General features: G+C 58.1%; 1 protein-coding gene and 1 long non-coding RNA gene across 7 annotated transcripts in view; one reads left to right on the top strand and one right to left on the bottom strand.

The window, feature by feature from the left end:
• Positions 1-430: 430 nt before the first annotated feature.
• Positions 431-8,895, bottom strand: LOC118909404 (uncharacterized). Of its 2 annotated transcripts, none has more exons than XR_005023617.2 (4): positions 8,044-8,895; positions 3,865-4,040; positions 2,314-3,586; positions 431-1,138 (listed from the first exon to the last, which is right to left on the bottom strand). It is a non-coding gene; the product is annotated as an uncharacterized LOC118909404 (long non-coding RNA). The 2 variants fall into 2 exon arrangements; XR_008993128.1 differs by having other exon boundaries at positions 434-1,138; positions 3,246-3,586.
• Positions 8,896-9,559: 664 nt separating this feature from the next.
• The window catches only part of ADGRL1 (adhesion G protein-coupled receptor L1), a 41,989-nt gene continuing 32,300 nt past the window's right edge, over positions 9,560-19,248 (top strand). For 3 of the 5 annotated variants that reach the window (XM_036879797.2, XM_057490159.1, XM_036879789.2), the window contains exon 1: positions 9,560-9,739. The gene's annotated coding sequence lies outside the window, so the exon portion shown is untranslated. The remainder of the gene's footprint in view (positions 9,740-19,248) is intronic. The other 2 variants (XM_057490160.1, XM_036879804.2) reach the window with 1 other exon arrangement.

The following is a 19,248-nucleotide window of genomic DNA, read 5'->3' as shown; positions in this document are numbered from 1 at the left end:
GGTTAAGAGGGAGCGCTCCCCTGAGCCGAGACATACTTTTTTTTTTTGCCTCCGAGTCGCCTCAGCCTGACCTCACCCAGAATGCCCACAGCTCTGGCTCTGCACTTTCTCCAGGATGGTGATGGTGATGTCTCATCTTCCCATTGGCCCTTCTCTCCATTGCAAAATGGCCAAGATGGCCCCAGGGACCTATCATGTCTCATACAGCCTGTGTGGGCTAACTTTCTTCTTCATAATTCCTTTTTGAGGCATAATTCATGGAACAGAAGATTAGCCATTTTTAAGTTTACAGATTCGGTGCATTTTTGCATATTCCAAGTGTTGTGCAACTAATACGGTATCTAATTCCAGAACATTTCCATCACCCCAGAGGAGACCCAGTCCCCAGGAGCAATCACTCCCCACCCCTCTCGCCCAGCCTCTGGTAACCATGGACCTGCTTTCTGTCTCTACGGATTTGCCTGTTCTGGACATTTCATATAAATGGAGCCAGGCAATCTGGGGCCTTTTGTGTCTGGCTTCTTTCCCTTGGCATATTTTCAAGGGTCACGCATGCTGGAGGGTTAACTCTTTTATTGTAAAGCACATACCTCTTAAGAATACAGCTCTGAATTTTAAAAATATGTTCTCCCGTGTCACTACCACCGAGCTCCAGATAAAGAATATTCCAGGACCACTTTCCAGTAAGTGTCCTGCCGTGAAGTATCACTTTCCCAGAGTCCTCACCTAAAGGTGACTGTGCCCCCACCAAAGGGACATTTGTCACAACTGGGGATACGCTACTGGTATCTCATGGGGAGAGACCAGGGAGGTTTCCCTCCAATGTACAGGACCATCCCCCACAGCAAAGAATCAACCAGCCCCAAATGTCAATGGTCCAGTCAGGAAAACTTGGGTTCCCCTGATGCCACAGGTCACTTCTGCCTGCTTCGAAGGTCATGGGAATGGGGTCGGGCAGGGTATCATTTTCGTGTCTTCTGCTCTTGCTCAACAGTATCTTCAGATTGCATCATGCACAGTACTGGACATGCATTCATGATTTGTTCTTTTTCATTGATGTGTTGTATCCCATTGTGGGAATACACTCCAAGTTAGTTTCCATTTGCCAGTCCCTGGTCACTTGGTCAGTGTCCAGCATCTGGTGGTAATGAGTGAAGCTGCTGTGAACATCCATGTCCCTGTTTTTTGAGGGGGCATAATGGGGCCTGTTCTCATTGGAAATAAATTCAGGGATGGAATTACTGGGTGGGAGCAATTTAACATTAGTACATCAGTGTCTGATAGTCAAAGCTCAGGGAATTTTGCTCAAAAATCCTGACTTCTGGCTTTTCTTGAAGAATCCATCCTGGCAATTCGGAGCCTGACTTCCCACGTGGTAGCCCTCAGCTGGAGCTGAGTAGTAGCAAGCAGCTACCCGATTGAAAGGAGGGCGCATTTCCAGCTCCCCACAGCTGCCACCCTCCCTCCTCGCTGCCTGACACCTGCCCCATTCCTACGTTTTTGCACCCTGGGTGCCATTTGGCTTTGCAGCTCCTGCTCTGGGCCCATGCAAGGTTGGGGGTCACTTTGTACCTTCCTGTGGCCCTGACCTTGACCTCTAGGGGACCCTCAGCTCTCTTCTCACCTTCCAGTTCCACTGTCTCACCGAGACTTCAGCCCCTTCAGACAAGCCTCAGGCCCACCACTCCCTATTACCCTACTGCAGCCTAAACCCTGTGGGCCTATTTCTTGGCAATATCCTCAGAACCTCCTCTCTGCCCAGACCACTAGAAGGTCCAGGGTCTTCTGTCTTTCAGACTGCAGGTTCATGCTCTCTGCTTATGGGTCACTTCCCTTGGGCAGGCTTCTCTGGGAACCCCTGACTGGGGAGGGCCCCCCAGGTGTACTATCCCACAGTTCCTACCTGTCTTCCACCCCCCACACTAACACTGACAAGTCCTTGCCAGCTCCTGGCCAGCCAGGACTACATGTGTCTCCTTCACTGGCATTTGCCCCCACCCAGCTCAATGCACAGTGAACACTGGCCATGGGGCATGGGGCATGATGCAGACAGAGGGCAAGCACTCTGGCCAGGTTGAACAAACCCCTTGCCTGGCCATATCTTCTGCAGAAGCAGCCAGGCTCCAAGGATGAGGTTGGCATTCCCGCCTCACTCCACAGAAGCTCTTTCTCCATTGCTGGCCCAAGGGGTCAGGGCCTGAGATTCCCTCCACCCCACATCCATACCAGCCAAGGCTGGCAAAGTGCACAGCCCCTTCCTGGGGTCCTTAACTCCCCACAGGCCAGGCCCACCCCCAACCAGCCCAGATGTACCTGTCAAGTTCCCAAGGTCATTCTTCACCTCCAGGATTCTTCCCTGACTCCTCACCTGCTCACCTGTCTCTCTCCCCCAACGTTGCACACCATGCCCCGGGTGGTTTCCTCCCAACTCCGCTATTGGCCAGGCCCCCTGCTCTCCCTGCCTCACGCCTGCACTCTGCTGTCTCCTTCTCTTCTCACCTCCAAACTTCCTGTGGCTTTTTCTCTCTCCTTCCTCTCAGCAGTCCCTAACTCAGACATGCTCAGCTCTCTCCTTTAAACCCTCACTCTGTCCCCTGGCCCTCTCAGCTCTCCTCCCTTGGCCCTGCGGGCCTCCCGAGCACCTGTGGGAAGGGGCGGGGCCTCCTCACCTGGTTGCCTCAGAGCAGCGGGACAGCGGCCTCTAGCGGCTGGGGAGGGAAGCGCAGCCCAATTGGGCGCCTTTCCCCGTTGATGCCTAACTGGAAATCCATCACCAGTCCTGTCTGGACTGGGTTGGCTTCCTGGACTCTCGCTTTCTGGAAGTGTTTGCAGTTTTCAATTGTGTGGTCAAGAGGTGACATTTGAGCAATCCTGATGGGGAATGCAAAAGTTAAGTAGTCTTGTTGGTCTTAGTCTAGGATATGCCTCAAATCTGACCTCCATCACCTCTCACCTGGATTGATGGTGGTGGCCACCTCCCCAGTCTCCCAGCCCTCTCTCAAATGCCCCCTTTAATTTTGTTTTAATTGAGATAAAATTCACATAGTATAAAAGTAACCACTATTTTAGGGTGAACAATGCAGTGGCATTGAGTACATTCTCAGTGTTGGGCAACCACCAACTCTACTGAGTCCCCAGATGTTTTCATCATCCCAAAGGAAACTCATCTGCATAAGCAGTCACTCCCCATTCCCCCTCCCCAAGCACCTGGCAACCCCTAATCTGATCTGCCTCTATGCATTTACCCATTATTGGACGGTTCATATAAGTGGAATATCTGGCCTTCTATGTCTGGCTTCTTTCACTCAGCATAGCGTCTTCAAGGTTCATCCACGTTGTAGCCTGTAGCAGGACTCATTTCTTCTTATGGATGAATAAGATACTCTTGCTTATCAGTTCACCCATCGATGTACATTTGTGTTGTTTCCATCTTCTAGTTCGTGTGAAGAATGCTGCTGTGAACACTGGTGTACAAGAATCTATTTGGGCACCCGTTTGCAATTCTTTTAGGTACATACCTAGGAGTGGACTTGCTGGATCACACAGTAATTTCCTGCTGTATTTACTGAGGACCTGCCTTCATAACCTGTTAAACATTCAAATGAGAACATGCCATCCCCCTGCTCATAACCCTTCCCCTCCACCCCCAGGCACTGAGAATCTAGTCCAAACCCTCCCCACGGCCTCTGAGGCTGTGCCTGATGGTCCCACCATGCTGGCCCTTTGTGCTTTTCAAATAGTCCTGCCAGTTCCAACCACAGGACCTTTGTACTTGCTGTTCCCTTTTCTTGGATGGCACAGGATAGGCTCCTTCTCAGCTTTCAGGGCTCCTCAGAGAGACACCTTAGCCTTAGTCACACTCACCTATACCCAGCTGCATGCTTCCTCATTGTTTTTCCTTCACAGCATTTATCACCCTCTTGAAGTTTTCTTCTTGCTACTCATCAATCATCAGCCTCCCCAGTAAAATGTAAGCTCCAGGAAGACAATAACTTTGTGTCTCTTATTCGCCATCATATCCTAGGCTTCCAGAACTGGGCCTGGAACCAGGGTCAGGACCACGGTGAGGTAAAACAAAAAAAACCCTCAGCCATTAAATCATCCTTTAATGCAATATTAAAAAAAAAAATTCATGCAGAAGAAATCCATAATGAACAAAATGTTGAAGTCTTCAACACAAAGACAGCATCAGTACTCCTGAGTTTTTCCCTTTTCCCTCAGGCCACCCAGAATCCACTGTCACCTCTCGTCCTACTTCCAGCATCGCCCATGGATCAGACTAGTGCAGTCACCTCCAACTCTACTGGTCTCCTAGTTGCTGGTCTTGTCCCCCACCATCTGCCCCCAGCCCACCAGCAGCAGCCACGGGACACCTGTGAATCTGAGTCAAGGCACCTCCCTCCTCTGCTCAGAAACTTCCATCGCTCCTACCTTGCTCCAAGCAAAAATCAGAGTTCTCCCTGCAGCCCACTAGGCCAGCTCAGTCTGCCCTGTCACCTCCTTGCCCTCACCTCCTCCTTCTTTCCCCCTCACTGACTCCCCTCAGCTACACAGGCCCCCTCATGGATCCTATGAACACCCAGCATTGTTTTTGCCTCAGGACCTTTGCACAGGCTGTTCCTTCCACCTGGAACGCCCTTCCCCCAGATCCTCCCATGACTCCTCCCTCATCTCAAGTTTTTATCCAAATAACACCTTCTCAGGGAATGCTTTCCCAACTTCCCCTGTCTAAAACTGCAGCCATCACCACTGCCTCGGTCTCCCTTAATTTTCTCTACAGCACTTACCATCATCTGATGTCCTACATCTTTTGTCTGATTTCTCATTTGTCTTTCTGATTAGAATGTCAGCCTCAAGAACAGAGAATCTCATCTGCCTTGTTCACTGCTGTGTGCCCAGCACCTAGCACAGAGACTGGCACACAGGACATGCTTAATAAATGTTTGTTGACTAACTGGTTCCTTCACCTAAGGCAGCAGTTGGAATTAATCCCCACCCCTACCCTATCCTACCAGCCCGATTCTGAGACTTCCTTACCTTGCATGAGGGCATAGGATGGGATGGGGCTCAGACATTGTCCAAGATGGGGTACAAGGTGCCTCTAGGAGGGCCAGGGGCACACAGAACTCTACCCACATACCACTCAAGACTCAGACAGGTTCACCATCCGCTTCCCTGGCATCTTGCTTACTTTCCAGTGCTAATTCCATCATGCCTTCTGTGTCAAGAACCAGGATGCCCCTGAGAGGGCTTCCAGTGCTGTTCTGGGGGCACCAGGGTATCCTTAATGCCTAGCACCGCACCTGCACTAAGGGCATGTACGGGGTACTCTGTATAAGGATTAAAAAGGAGCTAATACATGAACGGATTGCTCAGGGTTGTGCAGTCGTGTGTGGAGTGGGCTCTAGGAAAAGCCGGACCACAGACACCTGGTGGGCAGTTGAGGTCTGAGAGTTGGCTTGTTTCCCCAGTCCAGGAATGTGATTTATTCCCATTTTCTGTCCGCATTCCCACCACCCCCACTTATTACAGGGACTGGCCCTGCACACAGGGCCTGCGGAGCCTGAGGCAGGGCACCCGGGGTGAGGGGTCTAGGCCTGAGGATGCCGAGCACCTGGGACAGAGGGAAGAGCACGGCACCCTGGAGGCTCGGCGTAGGCGACTGGATCAGCAGGCACAGCACACGGAGGGCACAGGTGGGCCTACCTGTGTCTGAAGCCCAGGTGCCGGAGGTGCTAGGTGCGCAGCAGGTAGATGCACGCAACATCTGGGAGGATCAGAACGTGGGGTGCCGTAGGTTCAGGACACCCTAGGTGTGGGTTTTTTCTGGTACGGGGTGCACAGAAGGTGGGGTACACAGAACGTGGGGTATCCTAGGCACCCACGGGGGAGTCCAGAGGCGCAAAGTAGGGTGCGCGAGGCGAGGAGCGCTCCGTAAGTAAGAAGTAGGGCGTTCGGGGGCGCGAGGCAGCCAGCGCCCGGACGAGACTGCGCGCGCGCGATCGCGTCGGGAATCGAGTCCGGCGGCTGACTCGGCCTCCGCTGCGGCTGCGCAGCCGAGGGTCGGAGTAGGGTGTCTGGGGGCGCCAGGGCTTCTTCGCGTCCCCAGCCTCTTCCCATCCTTTGCCATCTGGGCCCTTAGCCAGCGGGTTCGAGAATAACTGGATGGAATGGAGCTGGCGAAGCTATCCCGCTGAGACCAGGGACGCTCCGCTGACCCGGGCAGGCACTGGGAGAAGCAAGAGGGGCTGAAGCTGTGATCCTGGCAGGGATTTTTCCAAAATGAACCGGGGGTCCCTTAAAGCATGCCTTTCCTTCCTCTCATATAAGTAAAATCCATCCCTTCTCGGAGCTTCTGGAGAATGCATGTTAGAAGCACCTCCTAGGCAAGCTTATAAGTTCTTAGGGTCGCTCCACAGGGGGAGAAGGGTGGGTTGCTCAGGGCCCAGGGCTGGGGTAGTGGGAGGAGACTTGGAGCCAGAGGGCTCCCGAGGTGCTCAGTTTCCCCCGGGCTGCACAATCTTTCCTTTCAATCCTGCTGGATTTCTGGATATGGGGGGAGGATATCCTGGTTGCCCTCGAGGCACTACCCCCATTTCCCAGCACCCCAAAGTCTACCATGGGTCCTACCAAGTGCTGTCAATATATCTCAAGGTGGGAAATTGAGGCGTGGAGAGGTGGGATACCCCCACCCCATAACCAATCTGATCAGCAGTCAACCAAACGGATGGGCTCCGTTTTGCAACCACCAACCTCTATGTCTTTGGAATTTGGTCCTTCAGATCCAGCTATAGGGCCTGGCCACCCAGATTCAAAGCCCATGGCGCTTTGCAGCTACGGAGCCCCTGGCATAAAGGGGAAACAAAGATGGCTCACCTACCCTCTCCACTCCAAAGTCTGGAGGCCAGATTTGGCCTAGATTCTGGGGTGTAAGAATCCCTGCCCAGTCCTGAAATGCAGGATGTCCATAACAGGGGAGGAGAGGGCAGTAGGTTACCCCTGTTCACCCAGCCAACTAACTTGGGAGACTGGTGTCTGCCTTTCCCTAAGTTCAGCCACGAGGACATGCTTCTCCAAAAGGACTCTGAGATCAGATTATTTTCCTTACAGATGTTCAATGTAGGCTTTTTGAGATATGCTTCCCATCTAAATTGGCCCCAACTTCTGTATATTTGCCATCCAATCCCTCCTATTGGTATTTCCACACTCCTTCCCTATACCTCACCCATTCTGCAAAGCCAGGCTTTGGTGGCAATGCATTCTCTTCCCTGGACACAGAGAGACTGGAGTTAGCCTCTCTCCCCATCTTGCCTGTCCCCTTCCTCTATAATCCAGATCCAGATTTATCTGTACTAGCCCCCATCTCCCTACCCCTGCTTCCACACCTCACTGACCACTCTGGGTCTGCCAAGATTCAGCTCTGCCTTTGGACTTTGCAGGAGCTGGCTGCTTTACTATTTAGGCGTCCTTCCCCAAGAATCCAAGCCAGGGATTTGCTCCTCCCATCCATCAGTCTCAGAATTGCGCCCATCTTTCATAGAATGGAGCCAGCAGCCTACCTTCCAGGTCCGGTCTCCTGAGGTCCTAACCGTATTTTGCCTCTCAGGACCTTCCTGTAGCCCACCCCCCATCCCTTTTTCCCTAGCCCCCAATCGGCACTTGAGTTGTCTATTCTGCTGAGGTGCCTATTTTTGGCCTGGGGCCTGGTTTTATAGCCCCCATTATGGGTCTTGGCAGTCACAGTTCTGGCTCCGGGGATCCAAGCCAGGTCGGACTGCCTTCCCAGCCCTGGAAGGGGGCTGCGGGGCTCCCTCTGCAGCCCCAGCCTGAAACCTGCCCCTCGCCTCACTCGGCTAGATGCCTAGGAACCCGCTCTGTTCCTTGCCCTACTTCAAGTCCACCAGCGGCAGTGCAGTTGCAAGGCTGTGGAAATCCACACCGGGTTTTTGCTCTTGCTGAGTACCTAAAATTCAATTTTTTCTTTCTTCCCCAGACCCCCACACCTTCCAAAGTGAGACGTTTGAGGAGTTTATAGATACTAACCTCTCCCTAGCACTCCCTCCCCGCTCCTGCCGCCCGGTCAGCTCGAGCCCTCGTCCGGTTGCCCGGGACCTTCGGCTGGGGTCTCGTCCCGTCCCGCGGACTCCAGTCCTGGCTTTGCGTCCCGCCCTCGCGTCTGATTGTAGGTCTGGTCTCCCAGGGTAGCGGCTGCCTCAGTGCGTTCCCTTCGCTTCGCCCCTGGATCCTGAAGCCGCTTCTACCTGCCCGCTTTGGTGGAGCCCTCGCTCCGGACCAACTGACGCCGGGGTCCAGCCCTTTTTTTGCCCCTCCCCCTTACACGTCGCTGCCAGGAAGACTGGGGCAGCCTCAGTCTCTAAGGAGCCCCCTTCCGGAGCCCCCTGCCACCCCAGGTCCCGAAACTCTAGGCCATGTCTTGCTTGTTGCCACTGCATTAGGCATGACGCATTACTCCGTCTCCCGAGGAAGAATCCGGCACAAAATTTGCCGACCCTGGGTGCCTTCGGCCCTGTCGCAGCTCTCCTCCCCCGTTCGTCTCCTCTGTGTAATCCAACTCGGGTTTTGTATTTCTCCCTTCACCCGGCTCAGTGCCTTTCCTCTACTTTACTGCGGTGAAAGTCCGCTCCGGGTCTTCTTGGCGCCCGTCCTCCCGGCCCCCCACCCCCACCCCCACCCCATTCCCTGTTGCAACGCAGGGACCCAGCACGTCGCCTTCCCTCTCCCAGCTTTTCCAGAGGGGCTCGAGGAGGCTAAAGGAAGCAAAGTCCAGTCCGGGTTTTCTGGCCGGCCCCTGTGCGCCCGGGCAGGTTGCGGCTGCCGGTCCCGGGCGGCGGCTCCGGGCCGGGTTTTGCGCGTGCCCGCCGCCCCCCTCCCGGAGCGGGTACGCGGGGGAAAGGGGTGAGCAGGCGGCTTGTCATTGCTGGTGCCCGGCGCCGGCTCGGTCCGCGCGTCCTGCGGTGCCCAGGGGCCCGGCCCGGAGCCCCTCCTCCGGCCGCCCCAGGAGCTCGACGCCGCCGCACGCCTCCAGCCGCGCCCCCCACCCACGGCTCTGCGCCGCCCGCCCCCAACCCGAGCACCCCGAGGCCACTGCGGGGAGCCCGAGCCGTCGGCGCGGGAGCTGTTGGCGCTGCAGCGCCCCCGCCCCTCCGTCTGCCGAGTAGGCCCCGGCGGATGGGGCCGCGCGGGCCCCGGAGCGGCGCCGCCGGGCGGCGGGGGGCTGCAGGGGCACCCCGGATGCTGCGTTAACCCCTCGGCCGTCGCCGCCGCCGTCGGGGGCTGGGAAGTCGCCTGGGCGCACACGTGCCTCCTCCGTCGGGGCCGCGGAGCTGCGGGGGAGATGCGGGCCGCCGCCGGCGCCGCCTCGGGGAGCTCCTCCTCGCCCCAAGCCCCCGAGCTCTGACACCGCCCCCGCCCCGCCGCCCCTGCCGCCTCCCTTCGCGGGAGGGGCGCGGACCCGCTCGCCCCCGGCCCGGAGCCTTTGCCGCTGCGAGGGGGCCGCCTTTGGAGTGGTGTAATCCGCTTTTTTTTTTTTTTTAATTTTTGGTTGGTAGTGGCGGTGCTAGGCCGGGAGAACGAGGGGACACGGAGGCCGCACTCGCCCCGCCATCCCTCACCCATTTCCCCCCCGCTCCGGTTCCGGGAGATGTGTCGGGCGGGGGGCCCGCGTTCGCGGAGCCGCCGGAGAGACCAGCAGGGCCGAAGCCGGAGCAGCGCTGGGCAGGTGAGTCTGCGGGCCCAGAGCGAGGGGGACGCCGCACCTGGGCCAGGTGTGCGGGCTATGGCGGGGATGGAGGATGGGAGCCCGGCCTGTCCGGGCCGCGAAGGGGGAGGGGATGCCGGAGCCGTGGGTCAGCGCACCGGAGCCGGAGGGGAGTCGGGGTCGGCCTGCGTATCACCCCACCGGTGAGGAGGCTGCGAGGAGTGGCCCCCACGGAGCGCCGCGGGTGCGGATGGGCGGCCGCGGGGGTTCCGGCGGGGGACAGGGGACCGCGAGTGTGCCCGCGCGTGGCTGCGTGTGCCCGCGCGCGCGCCAGCCTTTGTGGGGAAGCGGCGCGGCAGTGCCTGCGTGTCCCCGGTGCGTGTGCGCGCGGGTGCTTGGCGCCCTGTTTGTGTAGGTGTCTGGGTGTGAGCGAAGAGGGTGCGTGTGCGCGCCGCGCGCGAGCCCCAGTCCCTGGAGGAGCCGCGTTAGCGGCTGGCTCTGCAGGACGCTAGGCTGTGGGGGTTGTTTTTCTCCTGGAGGCCGAGGTGCGGAGGATGGGTAGGGGTCTGCGCGTCCGGCTGGCTGCAGCCTGGTAGGGGAGGTGGGGCGCCGCTGTCGGGAGAATGAGTGCAGCCTGACAGCGTCTTTTTCTCCGCGGTACCCAGTTAAGCATGGGAAGCTGTCGGGTTTGTTCCACCGGGATCCCACACAGATTCGTGCTTCGAGGGTGAGAGCCCTCCCCCAGGTGTTCATGGGGAAGAGCAGTAGGGTTCAGTTGTCGTCATCCCATCCGAGGGTCCTGAGCCTGGAGTCCAGGCCGAAGAAGATGGGGAGTACTCCCGTGCGCTCCCCACCCCCCACCCCGTGGCCAGAAAATGCCCCGCGCAGGCACTGCTACCGTGTACCCCTGGCTCGCATCTGAAAACAGCACCCTGCCGGCACGCGCCACGCACACCCCTGCCTCTACTCTCCAGTCTGAGTCAGCTGTCATCCTGATCCCGCCCCGTTCCTGCCAGCACCTCGCGGAACCTTCCTGGTCGCCCCTCCCCCCACCATGGCAGCTGCGTGGGTGCCCCTCCATCCCAGTCCTGAGGCAGGGCCCTTTTCCTCCTGGCTTCTGCAGGTCCCAGAACCTGGGTTTGTCTGCCCACATCCAAACATGTGGTGGGCCTGGGGGAGCAGGGGGAGGGGTTCAAAATGGCTGCCAAGATGGCTGGTCGCCTTCCTGCCTCCCTCTCTCTCCCTCTCTCTCTCTCCCCCTCTCTCCCTCCCTCCCCCCCTTTGCCCTGTTCCCTTCCAGAATAGTGGAGGAGAGGGGTTGGACAATGAGGGGAGGGCGCGGGGGACACTCGTGGGTGGGTGTCTGCTCTGGGCCTCTTGACCTCGATGCTGCTTGGGGAGAGGCCGCTGGGCCCTGGGCTCCCCTCTCCAGCACCCCCAAGAGCCTGCCTGGGCTCGTAACCTGGCCCCGGACCCAACCCCTTCGGCCTGCCCAGTAGCTTGGGGGCTCCATGCCCTCCACCGGCTCTCCTAGGCCTGGCACCCTGAATTGATTATTGGGGTGTCAGGGGGCCCCGTGGAGGGTCCGTATCGCTCATCCCGTCCATCAGCACCATGGCCTGGGGCCGAGGACTTGGGGTAGGCCTGGGTCAGGCCCAGCTCAGGGGGGCAGGGGACCTCTCCTTCCTCCCCACTCCCCTCCCCCTAATGCTGAATTTATTACTTAAAAGTAGGATGAAAATAGGGAGAATAAGAGAAGGAATACAACCTTCATTATCATATCGAGAAAATTATCCGTGATTTTCCTAACTAGCAATTTGCCTGCCATGCCGTTCAGAACTGACTTGCCCATTAATTACAGAGATGAAAAATCATCTGGAAAGTGGAAAAGGGAACTAATTCGATCCCTGGCTGGTGGTAGCGGCACCCCTGCCCCGAGCCACATCCGTGTGCGCTCACACGTGAGTGCTGGCCCTTCTGCTGGCCCCCCACCTTCCTCCTGCTCTCCCCAGTGACCTCCCGCAGGGCCTAACCCCACCCCACCCCCATGCCGGCCCCTCCTGCCGTCCAATGCCCCCCAGGCGCTCCTTCCCTCCCTCCACGGGTGCCCATCCCAACACCCACCCGCAGGGAGCTGGCAGAAGGCACTATGGCCAATCTCCTGAGCTGATGCTCTGGCCGCCCTTGGGCGTGGAGCTGGTGCCCAGGGCTGGGGGAGGGCAGGCAGCTGGGGACCAGTGCCCCTGGGGCTGTTAGGAGGAGGTGAGTGGCAGGAGACTCCATGAAGCCGGGTTTCTATTCCCAGCTTGCCCTGGGGAGCCCCTTCTCCTGGGGGGGCCCCCAGGAGGACCCAGCGGGCGCAAGGGGGAGGGGCCACCGAGCCTTGGGCTGCTCAGGCGTCTGTCTGCATCCTGCATCCAGTGGCCCAGACTCCTGGCCTCCTGGTCTGGCGCCTCCACCTGCTTACGGGGGCTGCCTGCTGCCTAGTCTGGTGTTTGTGACCTCCCTGCGCATCCAGGTTGATGGGAGAGTGTGAGGTGCTTCAGCCCCAGTGTGGGCACTTGGAAGAGGGGGTGCAGATCAGGCCCCATACTGGATACCCCTAGTAAGGAGCAGGAAAGACGGGATCCCCCGGCCCTACCCACTGGCTGTTGGGAAGCTGGAGCTTGAGGTCTCTGCCCCCTGCTGCTCTCTAGTCAGTGTGGCCAAGGACACGGAAGGCTCTGATTTCCGAGTGAGCTCCTCTTGAGGACCCAGTTTCCAGATGCCAGACACTTCCCTTCCTCCAAGCCCCTCCACACTGGGGGTTCCCTAGGTCTGAAACCCTCCCTAGGTCAGGCCACCCCTATAAAAGAGGAAAGTGGAGTCCCGGGGTGGGAGTGGGTTGCTGAATAGAGGTGAGAAAGAGGGTCTGGCCACCCGTGGAATCCAGTTCTCTGTCAGACAGCTCTCTGCTCCTGTGCGTACCTGTTCTGTGTGTGATTTGGGTGGTGACCTGGCTGAGCCTGCATGCCACCACTTGTCCAGTGGGCTGGTCCTCTGTTCACAAGGGTCCCCTGTGTGCTGGCATTCATGAATTTTGCAGAGGGGGCAGTCCTGTGTGTGTCTGTGGCTCCGTGCACGAGCAGCTGTCTGTGTCTTGTGTGCACTGGCAGGCATGCACCCAACTGTGCGTACACAGGGCTCCTTGGAGTGAGGCTGGGTGCACCTCCACATGCAATCTGTAAACACTTGCCAGGTGTCCTCAGCCGGTTCCAGGCTGGGGATGCTGAGGGGACATTGCCCAGGTCCTGTTCTTACGGTGCTCACATAAGTGACTGCAGTCAAGGGGCTCATATCATAGGAGTTAGAGAAAAGGCTTTTGTATCCCCTCCAGAGTGGCCAGGATCTCAGCTGGGGAGGGACAGCCCCAGACTCCGAAGGCAGAAGCCCCTGCATCCAGCACTATAGCAGTCCCAGGCACAGGGCATCCTGGGGTCTGGCCCTGCACAAACCCGTCACCTCTTCCCCCTTGGCCCCTGTCTGTTTGCTGCTCTGCCAACATGCTGAGCACGATTCTACTCCAGGGCCTTTGCACTGGCTGTTCGTCTACCTGGGATTCACACCCTGACATCTGCAAGGCTTTTGTTCCTTCACCCATGTCAGATGTCACATCCCCAGTACTATTTACCCCGTTCAGCCTGTTTAAAATTGCAGCCTTGTGACTTTCCATAGCATGGATGGCTTTTTACATAGTGTGTAATTTCTGGATTTGGGGGGCCTATTGGTTTATTGTTGGTCTCCTGGACCAACCAGGGTTTAAATGCTCAGGGAGTTTATCACTTGGTTTGTCTTTGGATGCCACGTGCCTGGACTCACACCTGGCCCACAATGGGTGATTCAAGCAATCTTACCTGAGTGAATGGGAGGGGGCCTCTCAAATGACTGGAGACCCCCAGGTGACTCCCCTGGCTGTGTACAGTGAGGGCTTCTGTGGACCCAGCCCCCTTGAGGGTTGAGGGCTGCCCACCGGGGGCCTGGACCAGGCCAGCTCTGATCCTGTCCTGTGTGTACATCTATGAGGACTCTCTCAGAGGTGGCCTAGTGTCTGCTCCCTGTGTGAGGGTATCTGCATGGGCAGGTGGCTTCCCTATGGGGCTGTGCACTACAGGGTTTAGACAGTCGAGGGGCAATGTGGGGGTCCCTTGCCCTTGCTGGAGATAGGACCCCCAAGGTCAAGGCCTGAACAGCCCCTCCTCTCAGGGGTACTGTCCTGGCCCCTCTCTCTGGGGGGATGGGACCCTCCCCCTTGTTTTGGTCTGCCCTGGCCCTGGGACACTTGCCAAGCAGAAGCCTCCTGCATCTCCACCCCCAACTCCAAACTGTGGGGGAGGTGACAGTTTCAGTAAATAGATGCCCAGGCTAAAAATAGCCCTGCCCCCCAAAGCTAACTTTAGCCAGAGTCCCTCCCTCAGAGGCAAAAAATACCCAGCAAGTTGGGAATGGGCAGGCCGGGAAGCCGAGTGGAGCTCCCGTCTGGCCGTCCAGGAGGTGGTGCAGGCCTGTGAGGGGCCCTGGGCTGACTCTAGGGCAGTCCCGAATCTGGGCCGAATCATTCTTGGTGAGGGCGGTCCTGTACCCCTTAGGACTTGTGGCCCCATCCCAGGCCTCCACTCTTCAGATGCCAGGAGTGTCCCAACGCCCAGTTGTAACACCCAAAAATGTCTCCAGATGCTGTCAGACAGCCTGGGCTGGGCGACAAACTTGTTTTCCGTTGAGAACCACTGCTGTAGAACCCCAGCCCTTTGGAAATGGCAAAACCATTCTGAGCCCCCTGGCCCTGCAGAAACAGGCAGTGAACAGGCCCTAGGTGGGCAGCTCCTGCCCTGGGGCACCCCCCAGCTGCTCTCAGTGGTGGAGGTTGGGGTACCCACGGATGCCCCCTCATCAGCAGATGAGGGGGTACACTTACATGCTTTAAGTACAAGTCAAGTCTGGTTGCGTCCTGCCTGTCACCTCCCTGCCCTCACCTCCTGCCATTCCCTGATGGTCACACTGGCCTCCCCACTGGTCCTCAGAGATGTACAGGCCAGCCCCAGGACCTTTGCACCAGCTGTGTTCTCTGCCTGGAATTCTTTTCTCCTCCTCAGAATCTGTATAGCTCCTCCCTCACCTTTGCAGGACTTTTCTGGAGAGTCTGGCCTTCTTAGATCACCCTATTTAAAATCGCATACTCACAGCCCTGCACACACATACATACACAGCCTCGCCTCCTCCACGACTCCAGGGCATTGCGGAATTGGCTTCTTTAGTACTCTGGCTCAGCCACAGCTCTCTCCAGCATTTAAATTAGTCCCTGGCACATAGTAGGTGCTCTAAAAAGGCTGTGTGGAATAGCTGAATATTATTTCAAAGCCCCACAGCTCCCACCCTGTTTTCCTGAGGAATTCAGAGGAGGAACGTCAGGGCCTCCACACACACAGCTAAGATCTGAATGTCAGTCAGACCCTAGGACTTAGGGGTGCCGGGCTCAGAGCCTCTTCCTTCTTGTCTGCTGGGCACCATCTCCCCCTCCTCCAGTCCCTGCATCCCTTATCCTGCCTGTTCACTGCAGCATCTGGAGGTCAGGAGCCTCTTCCTGCCTTTCACCCTCTGCCTTGGGCCCTGGCTCCTGTGACGGTTGTTGGTTCTGCTCTGCCATGCCCAGAGTGTGGGGCTCTGGGACGGACAGTGAACACCTTAGGGTGGAAACAGACCACAGGCCACCATGGTACAAACCAACAGTGGTGCCGAGTTCAGGGGAGGTGCCTGGCCAGCCTATAAATCGGGAGGCCTTCCTGGAGGAGGGGGCTTTCCAGCTGCAGCCTAGAAGGGGAGGGAGGGAAAAAGTGGAGGGGAGGGTGAGTGTGTAAGAGGGAAGGACCCACCGCGGGGTCAGAAAGAAGATGGTGGCTCAAGGGAGAAAAGGGAAGATGTTTCATGGCCTGGGTGTGGAGAGAGGAAGCTGGAAGCTGGTCTCAGGAGAAGGACCGAGTGCCAGTTTGCATTTGTACTTGTCTGTGGGACTGGGGAGGCCCTTAGAGGGGCTGAGCCCACGGGACAGGGACAGGGACAGGACGTTCCGCGGAGCTCCCGCTGGCTCCTGCCTGGAAGAGAACCACAGGGGCAAGGAAAGAGGCCCGGAGGCTGGCAGCAGGGCAGGTCACTGTGGCCGCGGGCATGGGGAAGGCTCTGGTAGTGGCCTTGAGACAATAAAGGCTGGTGTGGAGTTTTCCAGAGGGACCTGAGATGGTTTGGGGGATGGTTGGTGGGAGGGTGAGGAAGGTGGGGGATGGCAGAAACTACAGGTTACTGTCCTTGACAGCTGGGTGGACGGGGAGAAAAGGAGGGGTAGAGGTAGGGAGCACCTTGAGCTCTCATCAATCCCCCACCCCAAAAAACATACGGAAATACATACAGGCTAATCTACCCTCGGCAGCAGCAGGGGTCTGTGAGCACTTGAGTCAGGCTGTGACGTCTTCTGCGCAGTACCCTCCATGGCTCCCACCTTACTTGGAGAGGAAGGCCAGGTCTTCCGCTCTGCCCACAAGGCCCTGCATGCTCTGCCCTGTAACCTCCCACCTCTTCCCACTCCCACCTTGGTTCACTGGGCCACAGCCAGGCTCTGGCTGATCCCTACCTCAGGGCCTTTGCACGTGTTGTTCCCTTTGCCTTGGAGACTCCCCAGGTGTGTAGATAGCTCTACCTCCCTGAGACCTCTGCTAAAATATCCTCTTCTTAGTGAGGCATCCCCGGACCACCCTGTCTGCATTTGCACCCACACATAAACACACCCTCTCTCTCCCTCTGGCCTATATTCCTCCAAAGCCCTTGTGATCCCATGGGAACTAGGTGACAATCCACTGAATAGACAACCTGTCCTCTGAGTCTGTGTCGTCTTCATTCATTAAACAAATTAGCAAGGACCCACTCCTTGCCCAGGGCGGGGCATGCAGCAGGGAGCCAGACCAAGCCGTGATGGAACTTTCCCTGCATCATTCCCCAGCTGGTGGCCAAGACAGACGTTCAGCAGCAGAGCCCCAGTCTCATTAGGGGAGCAGAATGTGGAGGCCCAGAGTTCTGTGAGTTTTCCTCACAGGGGAGACCAGTGCAGGCAGTCCTGGCAGGCAGAGCCTTTTGGAGGAAGAGAGAGGCTGGGGGCAGAAGCCCTGGCACTGTGTGTGTTAGATGGGGGCAGGCATGGGGCAAGTTAGGGACAGAACCTGGGGAGGTCAGGGCAGAGAAGGTGGTGAGAAGCTGGCAGGAGACCAGGGCCTGAGATGCCATGTGAGGGCATCTGAGGCAGTTGGGAGTCATGGAGGATTATAGGCAGGGAGTGGCACAGTTGGGTTTTCATTTTGCAAAGAGGACTCTGGCTGCAGGGAGGAGGCTGGGGTGGAGGAGGCTGCTCTGACCGGTCTCCATCCCTCTGCAGTCCAGCCCTCTACTCCACAGCCATAGTGACCTTTTAAAACTTCCAAGGCAGACACCCCACCCCCACTCCGCCACTACAATGCCAACATCTAGTGGCAGAGAGAGATAAAGCAAGTTGGTGGATTGCGAGGCAGGCATGCTAGGATGAGTGCCGTGGAGAAAAGAGCCAGGACAGGATGCAGGAGTGCTGGGCCAGCAGGGCTTCCCCAAGCGGGTTGCACTGTAAAGAGGTAAGGCAGAAGCGGTGCGGGTATCAGGAGGAGGGGCAGCTGGGGCAAGGGCCCAGTGTGGGACAGTGCCCGGTGTTTCCCTCCAGGAATGTGGGAGCTGAGTGAGCCAGGAGGAGCAGAAGGGGTGGGAGGGGAGGCAGGGGCTGGGGCCGAGGCTGCAGGGGGCCTCACGGGCTGCCGGGAGGACTTCGGCTTCTCTCTGAGTGATGTGGAAGCTGGGGAGACTTCTGAGCAGAGGGCGGGCGGGGACCTCACTCAGGTGCTCGCAGGTGCCCCCTGGCGGCTGTGCCGGGGGGCAGGCTGTGGGCAGCAAGGGTGGGAGCCTGGAGACGGGGAGGAGGCCACAGGGCTGCAGCAGGGGAGAGATGAAGGAGCTGGACCAGGGCGGGCGCTGGGGACTGGGGAGAGGCGAGCACATTCTGAAGGAGGAGCAACAAGAACTTCCGGTTGGTTGTGGAGGTGAGAGGATTGGGGTCCAGGAGGATGGCAGGGGTCCTGAGGGCCTGGAGGAACTGGGCTGCCCTCCGTGGGCATGTGGGGAGATAGGGGTTGTGCCCTCCCAGAGCCCACAGTCCCTTTCCCAGAGGAGGGCTGTGTGCCAGGCACTCTTGGGACACCTGTACCATCTCTGCAAGATATGTCTGTTACTCCCGAGCAGAGATGGGGGGATGGCTCAGAGAGGTCAAGAGCCTGGCCTGAGGCCACAAAGCAGATGCAGACCTAGGAGCCAGACTTGTACCTACCCAGCAGCCTGCCACGTACCCACTCTGCCATGCCCCAGGGCTTCCTGGAGGAGGTAGGCCTGTGGAGCTGGGCCCTCAGGCTTATGGGTTGGAGGCAAGAGGCCAGAAACTCTAGTACGGAGGGAGGGGCCGTGAAGGGCCAAGCGCCCCTCTGTCAGTGCCTCCCCAAGGCATTCAGACTCCCACCCACTCGGGCAGAATGTTGCCATGGCAACCGCACTCTAGGGCAGGCTAGAAGCGCCCCCTCTCCTGCAGCATCTGGTTCTCCTCCTGTCACCCTCCTTGCCCCGTCCCAGGGCACCCGAGGATAGAGCCTGGGCCGCGTCACCCAGCCCCAGCACTCCCGCTTGAGACTGACACGGGGACCTGACACAGACACAGAGGCCAGCGTCAGGGTGGGTGGGCAGGGTTGGACATGCCTTGTCTTGGCAGGAGGGCAGTGAGCCCTACCTTCCGTGGGTTAAATTGGGGCCACCCAGGTCCACAAAGGCTCTAGGTGAGGACAGATGCAGAGGCTCATCCGGCCCCATGGATGCGGAACCCCCGGGCGTGTCCAGCTCTGACGATGCTCAGTAGCACAGATATAGCCAGAGCCTGGACGAGGGGGGCCCTGCCCAACCCCGGTGCCCCAGCTCTCCAGGCCCAGCCTGCCTGGCTTCAAAGCTCTTACCAACTGGGCTTTATTTTGCCAACGTCTAATGGGAGAGAGATAAAAACCAATCCTCATGCCCGCCTTGCAATCCACCTCCTCCCAGGTGAGGACTTTATTTTCCTCATCTATAGAATGTGGGTATGTGTCCCCCACTTACTAAATTCTCATGAGGATTAAATAGCATGTATGTGTCTGGCACTCAGAATGGGACATGGAGGAGTCAGCCGCTGTCCCTGGCATCAAGGGCGGTTCTGGCGCCGGAGTCCCCAGCTGGCAGCCCACCCCATAGTTCGTAAAGCTTCCCCAAAGTCGGGTGGTCCAGGGCCCTGCCTCCCACCCGCGCCGTGGGTCCTGACCCCCGGGTGGGTTCGCTAGGGCTGCTGTGACAGAGTACAGACCGGGCGCTTGGAGGCGGAAATTGATTGTCTCACCGTTCGAGGACAGAAGTCTGAG

Source organism: Manis pentadactyla, chromosome 12 (genome assembly GCF_030020395.1).
Source record: "Manis pentadactyla isolate mManPen7 chromosome 12, mManPen7.hap1, whole genome shotgun sequence".
In the NCBI taxonomy this organism is placed as follows: Eukaryota; Metazoa; Chordata; class Mammalia; order Pholidota; family Manidae; genus Manis; species Manis pentadactyla.
Note: the sequence above shows the minus strand (reverse complement) of the source record. Positions and strands in the feature narration are given on the sequence as shown.